Source organism: Passer montanus, unplaced genomic scaffold (assembly GCF_014805655.1).
Source record: "Passer montanus isolate IOZ18808 unplaced genomic scaffold, ASM1480565v1 scaffold53, whole genome shotgun sequence".
Taxonomy (NCBI): Eukaryota; Metazoa; Chordata; class Aves; order Passeriformes; family Passeridae; genus Passer; species Passer montanus.
The window spans coordinates 4,952,164-4,974,879 of NW_024370263.1; the positions used below are offsets into that span (position 1 = coordinate 4,952,164).

Consider the following 22,716-nt stretch of genomic DNA (forward strand, 5'->3'; position numbering starts at 1 on the left):
CATCCCACTTCCCCATCCTCCAGACCCCAAATCCAGTCCACCTCCCCATCCTCCAAACCCAGCCTATCTCCTCATCCTCCAGACCCCATCCAGCCTGCAATGAGCCCCCACCCTTGGCTGGGAGCTCTGATCTCCCTTTTTAGGGGGTTTCATGTGGGAATATTGGTTTCATTCAGAGGGAGAACTCCTTTTCAGAACCATTCCCATTATTCACACGTTTCCTTTGGCACCCTGGAGCTCCAGGTCTGCCTGGCAGCCACGGGACCGGGGTGGTGGCGCAGGAGTGGGTGGCTTTTTTTTGGGAACATTTCTCCAGACATGGGAGTGTTTGTCCCTCTAACATCGTTCCCAAAGATCCTCTCTCCCAGCCTGGGTGTCAGGCAGTGCTAACCTGGTGACAGGGTAACGTCTGCCACTCAGGGGTGCAAAAGGCAAACATTCCTCACCTTCCTGCTCATCCAAAGACCTTTCCTGGCTCTTTTCCCCTCTGGATTAACAGACCCACATGGCTTTGAGCCTTAAGTTCGTTAAAACCCTGTGTGACACTTCCCAAACTTAATTTTTTTTGCATCAAAACCCAGTTTTTTTTCCTGTTCCCAGACCATCAAAGCAGCAGGAAAAGAGGACTAAGTGAAAAATAAAAGATACTCACTGCTCCTTCTCACTGCTGGGAAGCACAGGGAAAGAGGGAATGAGGATCAGGAGAGAGCAGGGATGAGGAGAGCCCAGCCAGTGACACCTCCCCCCTCAGGGTGACAGTCCCCAACTCCTGGTCCCTCCCCATGGAAAGAGCAACTCCAAACCTCCAGGCACCAAACCCAGCCCCAATCCAGGCTGGAGACGTGCTCCAGAGTGGCATCACAGTGACAGGACACAGGGACAGCCCCAGGTCCCTGCACACTCTGTCCCCACCACGTGGCTCAGGGCGTTGAGGAGCAAACCCAGCAAAACGTCCCCGTGCAACAGCACCGAAGCAACTCCCGGTGTCCCCGCGGGGAACAGCGGTGTCCCCAGCCACGCCGGGGCCGTGCCTGTGCCCTGCTGTCACCTGGCTCGGAGGGACATGGTCCTGTCACTGGGGCACATCCACGGGTCCGAGGAGCCGCCCAGCACCGCGTCGGTCATCGCCCGCCGAGGGGCACCAGGCTGGGGACACCAGAGCCCCTCGGGGTGTCACCAGCCTGGCACGGCAGGGACTTCAGCCGCTCTGCTCCCAGGTGCCCGTGAAGAAGTGGAGATTCCAGCCAGGCTGTAGGGGAAAAAAAAAAAAAAATCCCTAAAAGTCACGCTGGGAAAGGATTTGTTCGGGGGATTAAGAGGGTTTGGAGCAGGAATGTCACTTTGGTCTGGATCTTGAGACACAGGAGCCTCCAGTCACCTCCTTCCCAGGAGGGCAGCACAGCCTGGATGTAATTAATGAAGCCCCAACCTCACATTAATTATGAGGCTTCAGAGGCAGGAGGGAAGAGGGGGGTCCATTCCAGAGAAACAGCTGCGAACAAGGAAACTTTCTCCCCAAATTCCAGCACGCCTCACTGTCCTTTCCCACACCACATTCCCTCTGGGAAAAAAAACAAAACAAAACCAAAGACCTCCTCCTTTCCCATTTTGGTTTACTGAATTTTTACCAAGTGGATCCAGGAGGGAAAACAGAGCACCAGGACTAAACAGGGGGATCTGTCCCCTCCTCTCCAAAGGTTCATCCACAGAGGGTTCTTCAAACCCTTCTCCTTAAAATACCAATGGATGCCAAATCCACAGCCTGATTGTTGCTTTATTCCCATTTCTTGAGGGGTTTTGCCCCTCCACCCACTGCTCCTACTCAGTGCAGGGGGATGGGGATGATCCATCACCTCATCTGAGGGAAAAGCAGGGATTTGATAGATTTGCCTGCAGCAGAGCTAAAAAATTCACAAAAAATGCCTCTGCAGAGTCCAGCCATGGACAAGCAGGCTGCTCCCAGCCCATGGGTCATTCACCTCCCCATCCTGCTGCCCTGGGATGACGCTGCCTTGGATTTCCTCCCTGCCTGGAAGGGACCTCTCAGTTCCCCTCATCCCAGCAGGTCCCAAAATCAGCATCCCAGCAGGTCCAGAGCTCTTCCCACGCTGGTAAATGCACCTTTGTAGGGCACAAAGCAGCTCCAGCAAAACTCCAGCAGAGAAACTGGGGAGATTATAGCGAGGAAATGATGGAAAATGGGAGCTTGCACAACTGCCCCAGCTCCAAGCCAGGAAAAACACCCAACTTTCCCAAAAAAAAAAAAAAAAAAAAAAGGAAAAAACGTTCTGCAGGAGTTTCTCATCACTCCCTGAGGATTTGTGGGGGCTTGAGGCTCACCTTGGCTTCATGGAAAAGTTGGGGATGTAAAAAAGTATTTTTGGAAAAGCGGGAGAAGCGGAGCACGTGTGTAATTAGTGCTCTGCTGGTTCACACAGCGCTGTTCCCGTGCCAGAGCAGAAGGCTCTGATTAACAAGGTCACTTAACGAAGGAAATTGTTCATTTCAGTCCCCCCCACCACCTCCACAATCCGCAGTGCAGCACGGAATTCCCGCTGGGAATGAAACATCCCGGGGGTCCCGGGGTGGGCACAGACTGAGCAGGGAGCAAGGGCAGCACCACGATGCCACCACCCAGTTTTGGGGAGATGCAGGAGGGGAAGGGACTGTCCCAAGGTCACACGGGCAGGAATGTCCACCCCAACCCTTCAGCTGGGGAAAAGAGGGGAAAATCCCTGTTTTTTCCTAGCCAAGAGGGATTAGGAAGGAAAACTCTTGTCCAAATGGAACTTTGTGCTAATAAGAGCGAGGCCACGAGTGTTCTATTCTGCTTTTGCTGCTCCTGGAGGAATACACAATCCCTTTCTCCACCTATAAATAATAGATTTGGAAAATCTACTTTGCATTACTTCCAGCAACTACCCCCGCTTGCCCTAATGCTTCTTCCAGCATTTTTAGCACATGGGAGAGAACAAAATAACAGCTCAGGGTGGCTCTTCCCCTCCCCTCTGCCAGACCCTGGCTCCTGGGCACCAGGATGTGGCCATCCAAGTGGGGATCGATGGGATGCAGCAGCATTTCCTTAATGAAACGGAAATATCCCAACCTAGGAGGGTGCCAAGACCTTCCAGGGTTTGGCTGCCCCCGAAGGGTCCCGGATCTGCTGCCCTGGTGCCGGTGGGGATGGGAGGAGCTGCCTCATCCCGAGGTTTTCCCAGGGATGCTGGCAGCTCCCGCCGGCACCGAGGCGGCACGTCCCGGGCAGAGCCAGGAATAGCAGTGAGGTCTTAATTCCTGGCCTTGAGGAAGGGCCACATGACTCCAGTCACGCTGCTCCATTGCTGCTGTGACAGAGCCCGGGGACCTGGCCAGGCTTTAATGAAACGGGATTGGACACCTCCCGTGGGTCCCTCTCACTCCTGGGCCCACAGGATCATTCCCAGACAAAGTAAAAGATTGAGAAGTGCTCCTCTCCACGTGGGAAATGTTCTCCTTTATTCCAAGAGACACACCAGGTGGACAAACCCATGGGAGAAGGAGGGGATTCCCTGGTGGCAGGGAATTTTGTATTTGGGACAGAGGAACAGGCCCACAGCCAATGGGATACTGTGAGGAGAGGCGAGGGGAGGGGAGGGTCTCTTCACCCAGGCAGGGACCACCAGGGGGGACTGGGGTGGGTGAGGGAACCCCATGTGATGGGGAAAGGGATAACAACCCATGTTCTGGAACATAACCCATTCAGTACACCATAAAAACCACTCTGTGCAATTCCCAATCACCCAGCGCAAAAGAACAACCAAATAAACCAGTGCACCACGGCAAGGAGCAGCAGTGAGGTCTCAATTCCTGGCCCTGAGGAAGGGCCACATGACTCCAGCCACGCTGCTCCATTGCTGCTGTGACAGAGCCCGGGGACCTGGCCAGGCTTTAATGAAACGGGATTGGACACCTCCCGTGGGTCCCTCTCACTCCTGGGCTCACCTCCAGCACCCAAACCTGGCAGGGGCAGTGCCAGCAGCCAGCAGGGGCAGTGCCAGGAGCTGGCAGGTCCCTTCACCCTCCAGCAGCCGTGGGAGGGCTGGGAAGGCAGCGGGATGCCCATGGAATGAGCCCATCCCACCCCAGGGCGCTGCAGGGACCGGAGCCACCCCCGGCTGGACACCTGCAGGGAGCCGGGCACAAAGGGCACCCCTCGAGCCACCTGGGAATGCCAAACCCGGGGAGAAGAGAGAAAATCCCATCTTTCCCGAGCTCCCAGGGAAAGGGTGAGGTTTTTGCAGCGAGCTCCACGCTTGCCAGCCGATGCCTGCAGAGATTGTCTCCAGCAGCAGACACTGACACAGGCAACCTATTTCTCCCTCCAGCCTCCTGAGCTCTGCAATGCAGCTTTCTTAAATATTGAATAAGTCTGCTGCTCTCACCACCTGCCAGTGCCAATGATGAGGTAATTTTTCCATTGACAAAGCCCGATGTGATTAATCCGGGTGGAAAAATGCAGATTTTGGGCACCATTCACTCACCTGGGACACGGAGCAGCAGCCAGACCCCACCAAGCAGCCCAAGCTGCTGCCCTGGTGCCAAGTGGAGATTATTGGGTGTCATCAGCAAGCAGGAGGTTGGGAAGTGGAGTGGATCCAACCTGATTCTCTGCTGGGATGGTGGGGTTTGCATGTTGGCACCAGAGTGGGTTTGTTCTCCACAGCTGGCGCCAGGGATGGGAAATAGGGGATGAGGATGGAATTGCCTGATGGGGCTCATTTTGGGGTGGCAAGGACCCACAGAGACCCCCCAGATGAGCAGTGTGAGGAGCAAATGCCAAAGCTGGGATGAGCCAGGGTGGAATTGTCTCCTCACCACTCAGGGCACACATCCCAAACCACCAAATTTGGTTGGAAACCCCTCCTGGGGACGTTTCCAGCCATCTCCCAAGTCCACCAGCAGCAGATCCTGCCCTGCTCCTTGCCTGGCACCCAGGAAGGGCTGAAAAGCACAGGGAGTTCCAAATCCTGCCCAGACACCTGGCAGAGACACCACACCCCACATCCAGGCTGGTCCCTTCCCAGGAAAAGGACTCTGCCCACTGCACACCCCACACCACTCCCTGTGGAGCACTCTCATGGCTGCAGGGAGAGGCAGCAGGTCCTCAGTGTCCTCTGGCTCCAGGCAGGATTTGGTACTGCTGGATTTACCTGCAGAAGGGGGAAAAGGGAAAATATCCCCCAAAACACCGGCAGGAGCAGCGGCAGGAGCAGCGATGGAACACTGCAAGGTGATCAGCAGGCGACAGGGAGGGGCAGGAGGACAGCCCAGCCCCGGAGGGTCCCACACACCCAAACTCCCTCCAGGCCCAAAATTCCAGCATTTGTCTCATCCCACGTGGAATTCCTTTAGAAAGTTCGGGCAAAATTGGGCAAGCTGCCCGAGGGATGGTGCTGGGGGAGCAGCCCCAGGCTCTCCTGTCAAAGCAGGAGGGAGGGAGGCAGAGCTCAGCTGGGGCTGGAGCTCCTCCAGGACACCTGGGCAAGGGACAGGACAGCCCCAGAGGTGTCACCCCAGGTGACACAGCCACGGCTGTGTGCTCCCACATCCTCCAACAGCCACGGTGTGGGATCAGACCCTCGACTGCCCCACGGGAGCTGAGGGTCCCTGGGGATGCAGCTTTTGGGAAGGACCCAGAGTCACATCCCTGGGGTCACCTCCTCCTTCAGCTCCACACCAAACCCTCGCAGGGAGCAGCAGCCCCACAACTTCCCTGCTCAGTGTGGTGCTAATTAGTTAATTAAAGCTCAGTGTGACGGCCACAGCCCACAGATGACAGCGACAGGAAAAGCAAAGCGATGCCTCCAGTGCCCTCCAGTTGAATCCACACCACAGCCACTGGGAGTCTTTGGGAACACCAACTCCTTTTGGCTTGGTAATGGCACTTCTGCCTTTAAATTCCCACAAGGTGCTGAGAGCTGCCTTCATTCCACTCCCCCTGAATTCCCAGCCCCCCGTCATCCTCCAGACGAAGCTGCGTCCCAAGGCAGCTGAGCAGCACTCAGTCAATTTTATTTAAGCAGCACGTTGACATTTCCTCCAGCAGCTCCCTCTCAAGCCAAACACCGTTAGGGTGCTGTCACAAGGATTTACTCCCCTTGATTAATTACAGGAAAGACAACGGCCAAAAAAATTAAATAAACAACCACTCCTGGGTGTATCCAGCTGTGCCCCGGGGGCAGATCCAGGTGAGGTCTGAGCCCACCCCGGCGCTGCCATCGCTCCTCAGGAGCTGCTTAGCAACGGGAAGATCCCTGCACGGCTCGGGCACATGGCACCCTCGATGCCAGGGACAGAGAGCGTGGCCGGAGCCACCAGAATTCCAGCAGGGACCCTCGAACAGGGACAGCGGGAGGGGCGGCCCCGGGAAAGGCTGGGAAGCGCCGGCCGGGGGAGCTCGGTGGTGGCAGGTCCTGCTGGCTGCCAGGGGAGGGTGACAGTCCCCACGAGGTGCCCCAGGGGTGGCGGAGGGCTGTGGTGTCACCCACAGGACAGCGGGGGTGGCGTCCCCAGGCTGGGGCAGAGGAGCCAAGAGGGGCTGTGGGGACTGTCAGCATCCCCGAGGGCAGGAGGAGCAGGCAGCCACCAGCCCAGGGTCTGCACCAGCCTGGCACGCCCTGGGCTCCCGGTTTTCCCCGTTCTCTCCTCCCCGCATCCCCTCCGTACCTGGTTTCGCGGAGCCAGACCCGGAGCGCTGCATCCAAACCTGCCAGGGCTGGAGAAGGGAATCGCTGCCCCCACCGGGGAACCTTTTATCAACCAGCGCGGCCTCACCCGCAGCCACTCCCCGGCCTGAGGAAGGCGGGGGAATTCATCAGCCCGGCCTGGGGAAGCGGAGCCCCCTCCCTCCATCCCTCTATCCTTCTCTCCATCCCTCCCTCCATCCCTCTCTCCATCCCTCCATCCCTCCCCTCCCAGCCCTTGCGGGCTCGGCTGGGACCACCTGGAGCGGTTCATTACTCTCAGCGCTAATTAGCAGCGACTGCAGTGACAGCGTCACCGGGCTGCGGGCGGCAGCGGGGCACCGAGCCGGGGCCACCAGCGAGCTGGCCCAGGGGTCACCGCTGCTGCCACCACCGTTGGCACCCCCGCCACAAGTCCCTCCGAACTCGCAGCAGTTTTCCAGCAGCTGGGAATGCTCCACCCCGCGCAGAGCCCCGCAGTGGGCTCCGGGCTGTCACCCTCGCTGACAAAGGGGGATCCACACCAAAAAACGCCTTTGGCAGAGGCGGGCAGGGCGACGGGAATGAGAAGGAGCAGGGAGAGGAGCTGGAGCCGGCTCCGGGCAGGGGACGGGGTTTGTAGGCGAGCAGGAATAGCGGGGCTGGCATTCCTGGGTTCCCACCCTGCAGGTGACGGCCGGCAGCGCCCAGCGCATCGCCCGGCGGTGCCACAGCGCTGCCCGAGGCTGCTGAGGAGCTGCCCTGCCGCGGGATGCGACAGCGACACCGGGGCCGCCAGTGGGGCTGAGCCCGGGGCTCCGGGATGGGCTCCGGGGCTCTGGGATGGGCTCCAGGGCTCCGGGATGAGCCCGGGGCTCTGGGATGGGCACCGGGATGAATCCCGGGGCTCCGGGATGAGCCCCAGATCTCCAGGATGAGCCCCACGGCTACGGAATGAGCCCCACAGCTCTGGGATCAGCCCCACAGCTCTGGGATCAGCCCCAGGGCTCCGGGCTGAGCCCTCCCCACGGAACCCCCGAGGCAGGTCTGAGTCAGCCCTCCAGCAGCAGCAGCAGCTCGCAGCTCGCTCAATCGCTCCCGGATGAATGATGCATCATCAAATAGAGCCCAGTGTCACAACATTAACAATATTTATTTTCAGGCTAAGCTGCAGCCTGGGCTTTTGATACCAGTAATTAAAGCAAATGGTTCATCTGTTCTCATCTCTGCATCCCCGGAGCCAACTGGCCGTGTTTGGAGCCCTTATCTCGTTTTTTTTTGTTTTGGTTTTTTTTTTTTTTTTTTTTTGGTTTTTTTTCTTGCAGCCTCATGGGGAGGGGGGATCAGGCTGACCCACACACACCCCCAGGATCCCGGGAGCAGCGTGGCATGGCCCGAGCCCAGAGCAGAGGCACGGCCGGGGCAGCTGCCTGTGCTCAGAGCAGGGAAATGAAGGAGCGCTCATCACCACACAAAGACAAATCGCTGCTCCAGCTTATAACCAGAGTTATTAGAAAGACACCAGCAAGAACAGATTCAGGTGCCTTTTCTGGAAGAACCCAGCCCTGGGAGCGACAGCTTCCAGCAGCCTCATTGCCGAGGTGGTTTTGCCTCCTGGAGGCTCCAGGCTACTCCAGAAAGGTTTTGGAGCCGTTTCCATCGCTTTGGTCCCTGCTGGGAAAGGAGCAGCGCTGCCAGAGCCCGCGGGCCGCCCCGGCCGGGCAGCGATGCCCTTGCAGAGCCCCAGCAGGGAGCAGAGCACCCCAAAATGTCCCAGCAGCAGGGTCAGGGCTCTCCCCACATCCCCCCGCTGCCAGGATTCTGGGAAGAGGCTCAGCCTTGGTGCCACCGCAGCTCCCACCGGGGACGGGGTAAAAAGCCAATTTTGGGGGGTTCAACCCCCGCAAATGCCCAACACGCTTCAAAGTTGTCCCACACGGCCGGGACGAGCGGCAGCACCCAGAGCCCCGCAGCCACGGGCGCTGCCAGCCCCACGCCCCGCCGGGGACCCGCTGCCACCCACGGGCGACACCGCGGCGTGCGGGTGTCACCCTCCGGGTGCCGCAACTTTCCCCGGGGTGCGGGGGCGAGGAGCAGCCCCGGAGAGCATCCCGACCCCCAGAGCCGCATCCCCATCCCCATCCCGGTCCCTGCGGAGCCCGCGGCGCTCCTGATCCATCCCCGCTGCCGCGCCGGGGGACCCCTGGTCCCCCCTTACCTGGGCCGGGGTCCCGGGTTCGGGGGTCCCGGGCTCCGGGGCCGCTCCCCGCGCACGGCCGCGCTGCGCGGCTCCGGCGGCGGCACTGCGGACGGCGAGGGGAGGGGACACGGGAGGGGACACGGGAGGGGACACGGGAGGGGACACGGGAGGGGACACGCCCCGAGGAGCCGCCCCCCTCTGGCGCTGCCCCGGCCGGGGGGACAGCGGGACCCGGGCGCTCGTCCTCTCCTGCAGCCCGTCCCCTCTCCGTGTTTCTTCTGCTCCCCAGCCCTCTGCCACCCTCATCTTCCATCCCCCTTTCATCCCATCCCATCCCAGGTGAGACCCCCCCTGCAGAGCCGCCCCCAGCTCAGGGAGCCCCTGGAGCTGCTGGGGCGGATCCAGAGGGACACAAGGAGGCTCCCAAGGATGGAGCCAGGCTGGGAATGTTCACCTGGAGAAGGGAAGGCTCCAGGGACAGCTCAGAGCCTCTCCCAGGGCCTAAAGGGGATCCAGGAGAGCTGGAGAGGGACTGGGGACAAGGGATGGGGGGACAGGACACAGGGAATGGCTCCCACTGGCACAGGGTGGGGATGGATGGGGTATTGGGAAGGAATTCCTCCTGATGAGGGTGGTGGTGCCCAGAGCAGCTGTGGCTGCCCCTGGATCCCTGGCAGTGTCCAGGCCAGGTTGGATGGGGCTTGGAGCAGCCTGGGATGGTGAACAGTGTCCCTGCCCATGGAAAGGGTGGATTGGGATGGGCTTTAAGATCCCACACCCTCCTCACCTGCAGCATCCCCCAAAAGCCGTGGGAGCTGCTGCCCCCCCCAGATTCCTGCAGATCCCAGAGCCTGGCAGCCCTTCCCAAGCCAGGACCTCGCTGCCTCAGCCCTGGAGGAGCAAAGTTCCTCACTCCTCCAGCTGGATTTCACCACTTCCCCACAACATTTTCTTCCCCAGCTGCAGGTAAACCCCTCCATGAAAACCCTGCCCGGGGGGATGGAAACAGAAATCCCTGAAGGATGGAGCTCTTCCCTGCCTTCAGCCAGGCAAGAATTGCAGCACCGAGGGCTGGGTGTTGATTGGCACCAGCTGCAGCCTTGATGGACATTTTCTCCTCTTCCAGGCCCAACTCTGTGTTTTTATTTAGCAAAAGAATTGCCTCACTTATGCAAAATACTTGGGGAGAGCAGCGCAGGCACTTTCAAGCTGATCTGTCTTGACACCTTCCTTGGAGATTCACAAAAAGCAGCAGCAATTTGAAAATCAGATCTAAAAGTGGCTTTCCAGAAAGGAAACAAAGCAACACCTGCTTTTCTTGTCTGTTCTAAATCCCTGGCACTTCCACTCTCCTTTTTTTAGCCTCTCTTCAGAAATAAAAAGAGCCAGTTGGAATTTTTTTTGTGGAATTGGAAGTACAGTTTGGCAGTCTGGCAGATCCTCCAGTGGATCAAAGCAGGGAGGGCTATATATTTATTTATGTATTCATTTTTATACTCATTCATACATTCATTTATTTATTTATTCATACATTCATTTTTACATTTATGTATATACACATCTATATCTATTTATATATTTACATATATTTTATATATTTATTTTATATTCATTTTTATATTTTTTTAATTTATACATTAATTTATATTGTTCTTTTTATAGTAATTTATATATTTAATTGTATATTCATTGAAGGATGAAAAGAGTTCCAGTGGCAATGGATAAATTCTCAGAGTTTTGGCACACAAAAACTCTGGATAACTCTGCTGTCACCAATTGCAATACAGGAAAAATAAATCAGGAGCAGGTCAGGCCCTCCCTGAGCAGCTCCAGCGAGTTAAATTCAAAGGACTGGTGGCAGCTCAGGCACCCAGGGCAGCGTTTTTCACTGAGCTGCTTCCCCCCGAGCTGGCCTGGCCACAGATCCCCATGGATCTGCCTCCAGGACCTCCCTGGAATGTGACAGGGACTTCAACTCATCCTTGGCACGTGCTGCCCATCACTCCCACCGAGGGCTTAGGAGGCATTTCCTTCTTGGAAACACAAGAAAGGTGGGAAAGGATCCATAATCCAGCACCCCAAATCCACCCCCAGGCTCCCAGGGCAGCTCCTCGCTGGGAAAAGATGGGGAGGAGAAAAGAGCAGGAGGAGAATGGAGGAGGAGGGACGGGAGCTGAATCCAGAGAGGTTGTCCCAGAACTTTGGGAACCACAGAGTTTCCATCTCCTTTTTCCAGGAGAGAAAACCCCAAGCCAAGGTTTAGGCTGGAGCAGGAGAAAAACACCCCTGGGATTCTCCCTCGGGACCTCTGAGGGACACAGCTGGATCCCACTCCTTCCTCAGCACCTCCAACCCCTCCAGCCCAGCCTCAGAAAACACCAAACCCAAGCCAGAGGAGCCATCCTTGATTCATCCCCCCGGTGAAAGTGCTGGGATAAAAAAAACAAACCATGAAAAAAGAAGAAGAAAGGAATTTCCCCCCTTGTCCCTCGGTCCCAGCTGCTCCCAGGGCTGGGGAAGGGATTTTCCCCCCTGGAGAAGCCGAGGAGGAGCAGCCCCTGGGAGGGTTCCGGGATGGTTCTCAGCACCCCCCGTGCCTCCCCCCAGTCCTGGATTACAATCCAGAATAACGAGTGTTTGCATTTTTGATGTTTCTGAAATGTTCTGATGTTTCTGTTTGCATTTTTGATGTTTCTGAAATGTTCTGATGTTTCTGTTTGCATTTCTGATGTTTCTGAAATGAAATATTTAAGAACATGTAGTGTTTGGGAAGGAGGGATCCGAGATATATTTTTTGTTCCAGTTGAATTTCTTGTTGTGATATATATACTCTCTGTGTTATTTTCCAATAGAAAGATCTCTTCAATTTTTTTTAAAGTCTGTGCTTTGAACTATTCCAAATAAATTGGCACCCCAGGGGTGCCAGGGATCTCCACCATCCCACCCTGGTGCAAATTCCCCTTCCCAGGCACTTCCCACCTCACCCCAAAGCTGAGAAACCCCCAGGGACCCCAAACCCCTCGGCAGCACCCCCGTGTCCCCTCCCCGTGGGGGCACAGGCAGGATGTGGCAGAGCCCCGAGCTCGGCGGGCCCAGCTCGTTGTGTCTGCAGCTCATTACAGCCTTTTAATGAGATCTGGGCTGGTTTTACATCCATTTCCCACTCCTGATAAGGCCCTGTCCTACAAAACCGCGCTGCTCTCCCTGCCGAGGTGAGGGGAGGAATACATTCCCTGACAGCCTGCCTGCATTAATTTTGCAGTGAGCGCCATCAAAGATTGAATCTCCAGCTCCTCTTTTGTTAATGGGATTAGGAGAACTTATTTACTGATTTAATTAATTGGCCTGTCTTGCACTCAGCTGAAGGCAGCAGCCCAGAACCTTCCCGGGCTGGGGCTGAGGAGAGCTGGGCGTTGTTTCATTTCAGAGGCTGCCAGGAGCACGTACCTGTGAGCTTTAAATAATTGAAATTCCTCCTGACAGCGCACTAAAAGGAGGGGAGGAAGGAGCTTTCTCTTCAGCTCCATCTCCCCTCCCACCCCTCAACGAGGAGCATCAGCTTTGCCAAACCTCTGCTGAAATATCCCACGGATATATTCCATATATTCCAGAAGGAGGGACCCCCCGAGCTGCTCCTGCTGCATCCTTTCCAAACACGGGGATTTATCCATTTAAACGCCTCTTATCCCCCTGAAACCCGCAGGGATGGGGCTGGGAGGGTCCTGAGCTGCAAGCCTGGGGCTGGGGGAGCAGCACCCCAACACCTCTCCATGGTTTAATTTGGGGGAGCAGCACCCCTGACGCCTCTCCACAGTTTTATTTGGGGGAGCAGCACCCCAAACCCCTCTCCATGGTTTAATTTGGAGGAGCAGCACCCCAACACCTCTCTCGTGGCTTTATTTAGGGGAGCAGCACCCCTGACGCCTCTCCATGGTTTTACTTGGAGGAGCAGCACTCCAAACACCTCTCCACGATTTAATTTGGGGGAGCAGCAACCCGACACCTCTGCATGATTTAATTTGTGGGAACAGCACCCCCGATACCTCTGCATGATTTTATTTATGGGAGCAGCACCCCCGACATCTCTCCATGGTTTTACTTGGAGGAGCAGCACCCCAACACCTCTCCATGGTTTAATTTGGGGGAACAGCACCCCGACACCTCTCCATGATTTTATTTATGGGAGCAGCACCCCCGACATCTCTCCATGGTTTTACTTGGAGGAGCAGCACCCCAAACCCCTCTCCATGGTTTAATTTGGGGGAACAGCACCCCGACACCTCTCCATGATTTTATTTATGGGAGCAGCACCCCCGACATCTCTCCATGGTTTTACTTGGAGGAGCAGCACCCCAAACCCCTCTCCATGGTTTAATTTGGGGGAACAGCACCCCGACACCTCTCCATGATTTTATTTATGGGAGCAGCACCCCCGACATCTCTCCATGGTTTTACTTGGAGGAGCAGCACCCCAAACCCCTCTCCATGGTTTAATTTGGGGGAACAGCACCCCGACACCTCTCCATGATTTTATTTATGGGAGCAGCACCCCCGACATCTCTCCATGGTTTTACTTGGAGGAGCAGCACCCCAAACCCCTCTCCATGGTTTAATTTGGGGGAACAGCACCCCGACACCTCTCCATGATTTTATTTATGGGAGCAGCACCCCCGACATCTCTCCATGGTTTTACTTGGAGGAGCAGCACCCCAAACCCCTCTCCATGGTTTAATTTGGGGGAACAGCACCCCGACACCTCTCCATGATTTTATTTATGGGAGCAGCACCCCCGACATCTCTCCATGGTTTTACTTGGAGGAGCAGCACCCCAAACCCCTCTCCATGGTTTAATTTGGGGGAACAGCACCCCGACACCTCTCCATGATTTTATTTATGGGAGCAGCACCCCCGACATCTCTCCATGGTTTTACTTGGAGGAGCAGCACCCCAAACCCCTCTCCATGGTTTAATTTGGGGGAACAGCACCCCGACACCTCTCCATGATTTTATTTATGGGAGCAGCACCCCCGACATCTCTCCATGGTTTTACTTGGAGGAGCAGCACCCCAAACCCCTCTCCATGGTTTAATTTGGGGGAACAGCACCCCGACACCTCTCCATGATTTTATTTATGGGAGCAGCACCCCCGACATCTCTCCATGGTTTTACTTGGAGGAGCAGCACCCCAAACCCCTCTCCATGGTTTAATTTGGGGGAACAGCACCCCGACACCTCTCCATGATTTTATTTATGGGAGCAGCACCCCCGACATCTCTCCATGGTTTTACTTGGAGGAGCAGCACCCCAAACCCCTCTCCATGGTTTAATTTGGGGGAACAGCACCCCGACACCTCTCCATGATTTTATTTATGGGAGCAGCACCCCCGACATCTCTCCATGGTTTTACTTGGAGGAGCAGCACCCCAAACCCCTCTCCATGGTTTAATTTGGGGGAACAGCACCCCGACACCTCTCCATGATTTTATTTATGGGAGCAGCACCCCCGACATCTCTCCATGGTTTTACTTGGAGGAGCAGCACCCCAAACCCCTCTCCATGGTTTTATTTGGGGGAGCAGCACCCCGACACCTCTCCCGTGGCTTTATTTAGGTCACCCTGTGCTCGGCGGCCCCGCTGGCAGCGGGGGAGGTTGGACTTCACACTCCTGCTCCCGGAGCTGCTTTTCTAGGTCACCAACCCACAGCGGTGGTTTAAAATAGAGCCTCGCCACTTCCCATTCCCACGGCCGGGGCTGTGCCAGCCGCCGGGAAGGGACGGGCACAGGGCAATCCCGGGGTTGGGATGCCGGGGGGCCCCCAAAATCGCCAGCTCCAGGGTGGGCACAGCAGGGCTGGAGGTGCTGCTGTCCCCAAGCCCTCCCCTGTGGCACCTCGGTGCCACACTTGATGGAAGGAGATCCCAGATGCCAGCTCAGCCCGATTTTGGGTCCATCTGCATCGATTCCCGGCTCCAGCCGTGTCCTGCCGCATTCCCGGCCGGCGCAGGAAGCCGGGAGCGCTGTGCCCCGGGGAGGGGGAGCCTCGCCCCGCTCTTATCTCGCTCCCAAATGGAAATTTTGCACTGGGAAGGAAGAGCCCGGCACTGCAGGTGTCTGCCGGCTCCCCCAGGCCGGCTGCAGGAATCTCCTCCTGCTCTGGCAGCGCACGGGAGGGATTTCAGCTGCTGCTCCCCTGCCCTGCCCAGCCGGAGCATCGCGCGTGGAGAGGCACAGAGGTGCCAGCGCTGGGGGTGGCACTGCCAGCTCACCCTGCCACTGCCCACCAAGAGCTGCATCCATGGGGTTCGCCACCTCCTGGTTCTCCCGAGCCACCATCCCGTTGTTATCCCACCCAGACGCTCCCCAGCAGCACACGGTGGGATTTGGGGTCCCGAATTTGTTGTTGTTTCTCTTCTCTGTGATTTTTAGAGGGTTCCTTTCCCCACACCCCAGGCATTCTGCTCTGCCCCTGCTTTCCCAGAGAAGCTGGGGCTGCTCCATCCCTGGAAGTGTCCAAATCCAGGCTGGAGCACGCTGGGATTTTAAAAAAACAGAGGGTTCCTTTCCCCACACCCCGGGCATTCTGCTCTGCCCCTGCTTTCCCAGAGAAGCTGCTCCATTCCTGGAAGTGTCCAAATCCAGGCTAGAGCACACTGGGATTTAAAAAAAAACATGAAAAAAGAAGTGTATCCTGGGATAGTGGGAGGTGTCCCTGCCCATGGCGGGATGGGATGAGCTTTACAGTCCTTCCAACCCAAACTTTTCTGGAATTCCATGAAAATGTCCCTTCCCCATGGAGGGGGGGAAAAATCCCCATTGGATCAGGAGCTGGCAGCAGCACACGCTGTTCCCACAGGGAATGAGCCAGGAGAGCCCTGCCCAGCTCAGGAGGTGCTGGACAGGCTCAGGGTCGGTGCTGCCACCGGCTCCTGTCCAGCCCTGCCCCACTCGGGTTTGGCTCCGGAGGGTTCCCAGCACGGGATGATCCATCCCAGCCTGGCCAGGAAGGGCCAGGGCAGGGATAAGCTCCAGGAGCTGGATTTGGGACCCCCTCAGCGCCCCAGCAGCAACCATCTCACTGCAAGGGCTGTGCTCCAGCTTGTTTTGTCTCCCAGCAAATCCCGCAGGATATTGATCCCTGCTCAGGCCGCTGCTCCCAGGAATTAAAGCAGCAGCAGCTGAAATTCCCGCAGGAGAATGGAAAGGTTGCTGGGCCTGCAGCACAAGGATTTAATTTGGGAGCTGGGGAAGGGCTGGTCAGGATATTTACAGCTGCCAGAGCGCCCCGTTTTGGGAATAAACTCAGATATTGCTCATCCCAGGCAGCACATCCTGCTGGGATGCTCCAGCAAGGACAAGTGGCTCCTCACAGAGCAAACTGGAGCCTCTGCAATGCCCCAGCCCCAGAAGGGTTAATCCTGGAGGATCCCTCCGTGAATATTCTCCCCAACACCTGCATCTCCTCGGAGGGGAGGGAGAGGAGTTTGAGAGATGCCAGAGCTGGCTTTGATCTTCACTGGAGTCATCTCACTGCTGCTTAAAGGGAAAAACATAACCTGGGCTTTGATATTGCTGAACACAACACCGGGAGGAAATGGAAATATTCCTGAATGCACAAACACTGGGAGAAAACAGGAAAAAGGAAATATTCCTGAATGCACAAACACTGGGAGAAAACAGGAAAAAGGAAATATTCCTGAATGCACAAACAGTAGGAGAAAACAAGGGAAGGAAAAGGGAAGGAAAAGGGAAGGATGGAAGGAAGGAAGGAAGGAAGGAAGGAAGGAAGGAAGGAAGGAAGGAAGGAAGGAAGGAAGGAAGGAAGGAAGGAAGGAAGGAAGGAAGGAAGGAAGGAAGGAAGGAAGGAAGGAAGGAAGGAAGGAAGGAAGGAAGGAAGGAAGGAAGGAAGGAAGGAAGGAAGGAAGGAAGGAAGGAAGGAAGGAAGGAAGGAAGGAAGGAAGGAAGGAAGGAAGGAAGGAAGGAAGGAAGGAAGGAAGGAAGGAAGGAAGGAAGGAAGGAAGGAAGGAAGGAAGGAAGGAAGGAAGGAAGGAAGGAAGGAAGGAAGGAAGGAAGGAAGGAAGGAAGGAAGGAAGGAAGGAAGGAAGGAAGGAAGGAAGGAAGGAAGGAAGGAAGGAAGGAAGGAAGGAAGGAAGGAAGGCTCCAGACAGGTGATTCCAGGACAGGAATCACCAATCCTGCACCACAGCTGGAATTTTACACTCTTTTTACCCCTCCACTTTCCCAAATGTGCCTCTCCCTGAGCCTGCAGCATCCCAGAGACCCCAAATCCCTTCCCAGGAGCCTCTCCAGAGCTCCAGGCAGCCTGAAAACAGCTTTCCTCTCTCTTTTTCCCAAATCTCTGCCCCAGGAGGGAAGTCAGGAGTGGTGCCAGCCCCTTCCCAGCCACCCAAGCTGAGCCTGTTCTTTTCCAGGGCTGTAAATCCTGACACAGAGCATTTTTTTTCCCTGCTTTTTCCCATTTGGCAGCTGTTCAGGTTGTATTTGTGTTTTGGCTGCCAGCAATGCAGCATTCACAAACCTGCCCTGGATTTCTCCGCTGCAGAGCCGGGCACTGTGAATTAACTGGCACAAAAGTTTGGGGTGGCTTGGGAAATGCAATTTATAACAGCCAGGATGTGCTGCTGGGCCTCTCCCACCCACGCCATGCTTCTCCTGCCTCAGCTCATCCCCCAGGGTGCATTTTACACACATTTCCCTTTGCTTCCCACCCTCCCAGCTCAGTTTTCCCCCTGTGGCATCTCCAGCAGAGATTCCCTACAGGTCCTTTCCTAATTTTGGGGTTTTCCTGGGAGAATTTGTGACTTTGCTTCCCGTGGGGCCACTTCAGTGGGGTGCTGATGGATCCTCGGTGATTCCATGCTGGGAAGGGCCGGGAGGCGCTGCCCCATCCATCCCTGGTGCTCCCCACGCCTGGAATTCCCCTGGGGATACAGGGGGCCCTGGGTGACATCTGCCAGCAGCCAGGGTGTGATGACAGCCAGGGCAGGCGTGCTGGGAGCTGCCAGAGCTCTTCCCAAGGGATTCTCCCGTGACAGGAGCGCTCTGATCCACTCCTCAGAGTGGCAGAAATCCAGATTTGGATTGGTTTGGAGACATCCCACCTGCCCCAGAGAGCCTGGGCTGGGGTGGGCATCACTCCTGCAGCCATGGGAATATTCCAGAGGGATCCAGCACCCATGGAAGGATCCCAGAGGGATCCAGCACCCATGGGAATATCCCAGAGGGATCCAGCACCCATGGGAATATCCCAGAGGGATCCAGCACCCATGGGAATATCCCAGAGGGATCCAGCACCCATGGGAATATCCCAGAGGGATCCAGCACCCATGGGAATATCCCAGAGGGATCCAGCACCCATGGGAATATCCCAGAGGGATCCAGCACCCATGGGAATATCCCAGAGGGATCCAGCACCCATGGGAATATCCCAGAGGGATCCAGCACCCATGGGAATATCCCAGAGGGATCCAGCACCCATGGAAGGATCCCAGAGGGATCCAGCACCAGGAAGGACCAAGGAGCACAGCAGGACCAGGGATCCCCTGCTGCAGTAAGGCAGAAAAATCATGAAGGAAAATGCTAAAATCAGGCCTGCTCTGGCTGGCCTGGCATTTCTTCCAAGCCGGGCTGGCACTTTGCAAGTTCCCATGAAAAGCAGTCCTGGTGTGAGCAGCTCATTAACATAACAATCTATTCCTGGGTGAAAAAACAACTTGCACCTGTGTAAAGTGCTTAGATAGAAATGTTAGATAGAAAAATGAAAACTGTCTCTCACAAACAGCTTTTCCTGCATGCACACACGGAGGGTTTGAGTGACCAATCAATGCAGAATAACAACTTGTTATTAATAATTGTTATTAACAACAACTTGTTAATAATAACTAATAATTGGCAAGAAAGCTCCTGACCAATTGAGTCCCACACGAGGCGTGTAAAACCTTGTATAAGGTTTTATTTATATTGCATAAAAATTTGTTTATATTGTATAAAAATTAGTTCTGTGGATAAAAAAGGGGATTTTTCCACCATGGAGTCTGTGGGATTTATCCCCATAATGTCCCTGCACCACCCTGGCTGTCCCAGATCCTGATCCCACATCCTCCCTGCTGAGCTGAGCCTGGGGTTAAACTCACTCACTCTTGCAGTGATCCAGCCCCGTGCTGCCCAAAGTGGCTGAAAAAGAGATTTCCTACCCAGAGCTGTGGGCAATTCACCCTCACAGAGCCTGGTGACCCCAGGGCAGAGGATTTCCCAGAGCCAGGGCTGGATCCAACCGTGCCACGTGGAGTTTGTGGCCAAGTCCTGCCTGGCATTTTGATTAAAGATTAAACCCCTGCTTTGGCATTTTGGGGTTTAATTGCTCCAGGAGAGAAATTAGCAGCATAATTAAACTTAACAGATAGAAAATGTTGCTCAGATCAAAGAAAAACAACTGAAATTTTGGGGGTGAAGTGTTCCTGAGCTCCCAGACTCCCAGGACAAAGAGAACATCAATAACCCCAGAGGAGCTGGCACCGGGCAGGAGCCTCAGAAGGAAAATTGGCACCTCTTGCTCCCTAATCAGAGCTGATGGGGACTCTAGAGCAGGATTTTGGTGCATTCACCTGCAGGACAGAGACCCAGCCAGATCCTCTCTGAGTCACAGGCACGGGCTGAGGCGGCCAAAATGAGGCAGAGAGGGAATTTTGGGGGCAGGGTGATGCTCAGTGACATCCTTGGCTTCCCAAGGGACCCGAGGCCTCAGCATCTCCAGCAAATCCAGTTTTTAAATCCTCTCTGAACCTCCAGCTCCCTCTCTCCCCTCTAGGGTTTGACTGTTCCAGCTCCCCCTGCACATCCGTGACCCTGCTGGTGGGAAAATGAAGATTTGGATTTAATTCTGCCCCCGTCACTCAGCAGCAGCCCCAGCCCAACGCCACCGTTTCCTTCCCCTCATTTCCCTCGGCATAATTGACATTCTGGCTCGTTAGGTTTTAGTGCACATCTTCCAGAGCTTGTTTAAAATTCACCGACACTTCCCCGCTCCAAAGGATTTAAGAGCCGGAGGAAGAAAAAAAAATTAAAAATCCAAAGGGTTTGTGGAATTCTGCACAGCCCCGGAGGCAAAGGACGGAGCGGCTCCGCAGTGCAGGGATGGAGTAAATCAGGGGCTGACGCAGCGATCCCAGCGATCCCTCCCTTCCCAAGGCGGCTCCGCGGCTCCTCTGCTGCCGGGCACGTGGAGAAACCCCCTCCGGCAGCGGGGAAATTCCTGCCTCCATTCCCCAAAGTGGGAGAGTGGCAGCAGATCCCTGTCCTGGCTGGAGTGAGCATCCCTTCCCTTCCCTTCCCTTCCCTTCCCGATCCATCAAGGAAATCAATTCCCTTCCCAGGGGATTCTCTCCAGGATTTGGGATCAGCAGGGTTTGTCCCTGGCTCGCTGTGAATTTTCCTTTCTTTTTTCCCCAATTCCCACTGAACCCAAACCCACGTTCCAGGACAAGCTGTGAATACTCCAGAACCACGGAAGGGAAGACAAGGAGCAAGAGGGGAAAGCAAATCGAGTTTTTCTGCTGCCTGATACTTATTTTTCATCCTTTCTTCTTTTCTCCTTCCCTTTTTTATTTTACCTTCCCTTTCTTCTTCTACTTTCCCTTCTCTTTCCCTTTACACCCCCGCCTTTTTCTTCCCTTTGTTCTTTTCCATGGAACCGTTAAGGTTGGAAAAAGCCTCTGTAAGATCATAGGATTCAAATTTGCTTCTCCTTCTTCTTATTATTCCCTTTCTTCTCCCCCCCCCTTCTTCTTTTTTTCCCCTTCTTCCTTTTCCCCTTTTTTTTTTTTCTTTTTTTCTTTGCTGTCTTCTTTTTTTCCCATTTATTATCTCCTTTCCAGCCTGTCTTTCCCTTTTTTACTCCAGCTGCCTCCCAACAACCCAGGAACCTCTCACCCCACAGAGCCAAGCACCGGAGGCTTCAAGAGAGAGGGTGGAAAGGGAAATTTAAAGGATGCTGAAAGCCCCAAGGACAATCACGGATTGTGCATCCTCTCCCTCAAGGCTGAGGCATTTCTCCCTCCTCTTCCCGCTTTTTTCCACTCCAAAAGAAAAGAAAAATAAGCAGGGAACGAACGGAATGGAGAGCGGCCTCTCAAAGGGTTTGGGTTTTTTACTCCCGAAAAGGATCCGCTAATGGCATTGCGGAGGCACCGGGAGAATCTAAAGGCACAAAAACTCTGGCCAGAGGCAGGTTCGATGGGATGCGTTTGTCAGCAGCTCCCCCGCCGTGCCCACAGCCCACCCTGCGCTGGCATTGCTCCGGGAATCAGGGATCGGGATGCAGCTGCTCCCCCCGGAATCCTCTGCACACGAGGTTGGGTTTCTGTGCTGTTGCCCATCCCAAAATCCACACAGCCCTCGTGGGATTTCCAGAAAGTCCAAAAGGATGCCAAGGTCCAGCCCCTGGCCCAGCCTTTCCCAAACGCAGCCCCGGGGAACCAAACCAGCTCCAAAAACCAGACTGAATCCCAGGAAACCAAGAGGGGAAAAGGAATCCAAGAACCCCAGAACGATTTGGGTTGGAAAGGACCTCAAAGCTCATCCCACCCCACGGGCAGGAGCAGCTCTGGCTGTCCCAGGCTGCTCCAAGCCCTGAGCTCTATTTTAAGCTCAGCTCAGGATCCCTCCTCTCCCCCAAGAGAGAAGCAGACTGGGACCCAAAGCCTCCCCAGAGGGATCCCAAAGGATTCTGCCTCTGGAATTTCTTTGTTGGCTGTCGGACACAACAAAGGCAGATCTGCCCAAGCCTCTCCTCTCTGCTGTGGAAGAGCTGAGACACAAAACAGGGAGGAAGGATTGAATGGAAAACAGGGGGAGCTGGGCACTGCTCAGGGACAATTAATTATTGTAAAAGCTGCAGAGACAAGTTCATCAAAGCCCCGCTGAGGAGACAGCTGTAATCAGGCTTAAAAAGATTGATTTTAAAAAATAGAACACACAGGACAAAATAGTTGCTAATTCAAAAGGAGCAAAAGGAATGACAGCAAGATGTGCTCGGAAGAAATCTGTGGTTCCTGCCCAGCTCTGGAGCCAACGGGTGCTGGAAATGCTGCTGATAATGCAGAGAAATTTGGGTTATTTAATACAGGAGATAAAGACTGAGATGATGCCTTTGTGCCAAAAGCCTGATGAGATGTTTTGTATTGCAAAACAAACCAAAGCAAACCAATAAATGGAGATTATTAATGCTAAACTTGTCAAAAACCAGCAGGATCTGGAGCAATTGAATTGAAGAGGTTTGAAAGCGCTGGCCAAGGAGTTATTTCTAGATATTATTTACAAATTTTTTTTTCCTGCTTTTTAAGGTCTTTTTAAAAGCCCACTTTGAATTCCAGTGGGGTTATTTATTTCCTTGTGGATTCAAACAATCCAAGCTGTTGGGCTGACATGAAGCCAGGCAAAACCAAGGCAAGATCTGAAACAGGACTCCCTTAATGAATCTGTAGGATTTAATTAGTGCCAATCAGGACACATTTTGGAAAAGCCGATTTCATTATCCCAGCTTTCCCTGAGATTCCCAAATGGATTTGGTGTGACTGTGAGTGATATTTGGATGGAGAAGCTGGAACAGCCTAAAAACCAGCAGGAAAAGCTGGGAAAGCTCCAGGCAGCTGCTTCCCAAAGGCCAGGGAAGGGAACAGCACCCTGGAATTACAGCTCCTAGAATAATGAGAGCAGATTTTGGGTAGCACCAAAGCTCAGGGTGAAAAATTCCTGAACACAGAGGGCTTGGGAAGGGGGAAACACCTGGGGAATCAGAG

At 54.9% G+C, this 22,716-nt stretch overlaps 1 long non-coding RNA gene across 1 annotated transcript; it reads right to left on the reverse strand.

The window, feature by feature from the left end:
• Nucleotides 1-31: 31 nt before the first annotated feature.
• On the reverse strand, nucleotides 32-9,001 carry LOC120509744. Its single transcript, XR_005629328.1, has 3 exons — nucleotides 8,920-9,001; nucleotides 1,049-1,249; nucleotides 32-667 (listed from the first exon to the last, which is right to left on the reverse strand). It is a non-coding gene; the product is annotated as an uncharacterized LOC120509744 (long non-coding RNA).
• Nucleotides 9,002-22,716: the final 13,715 nt, after the last annotated feature.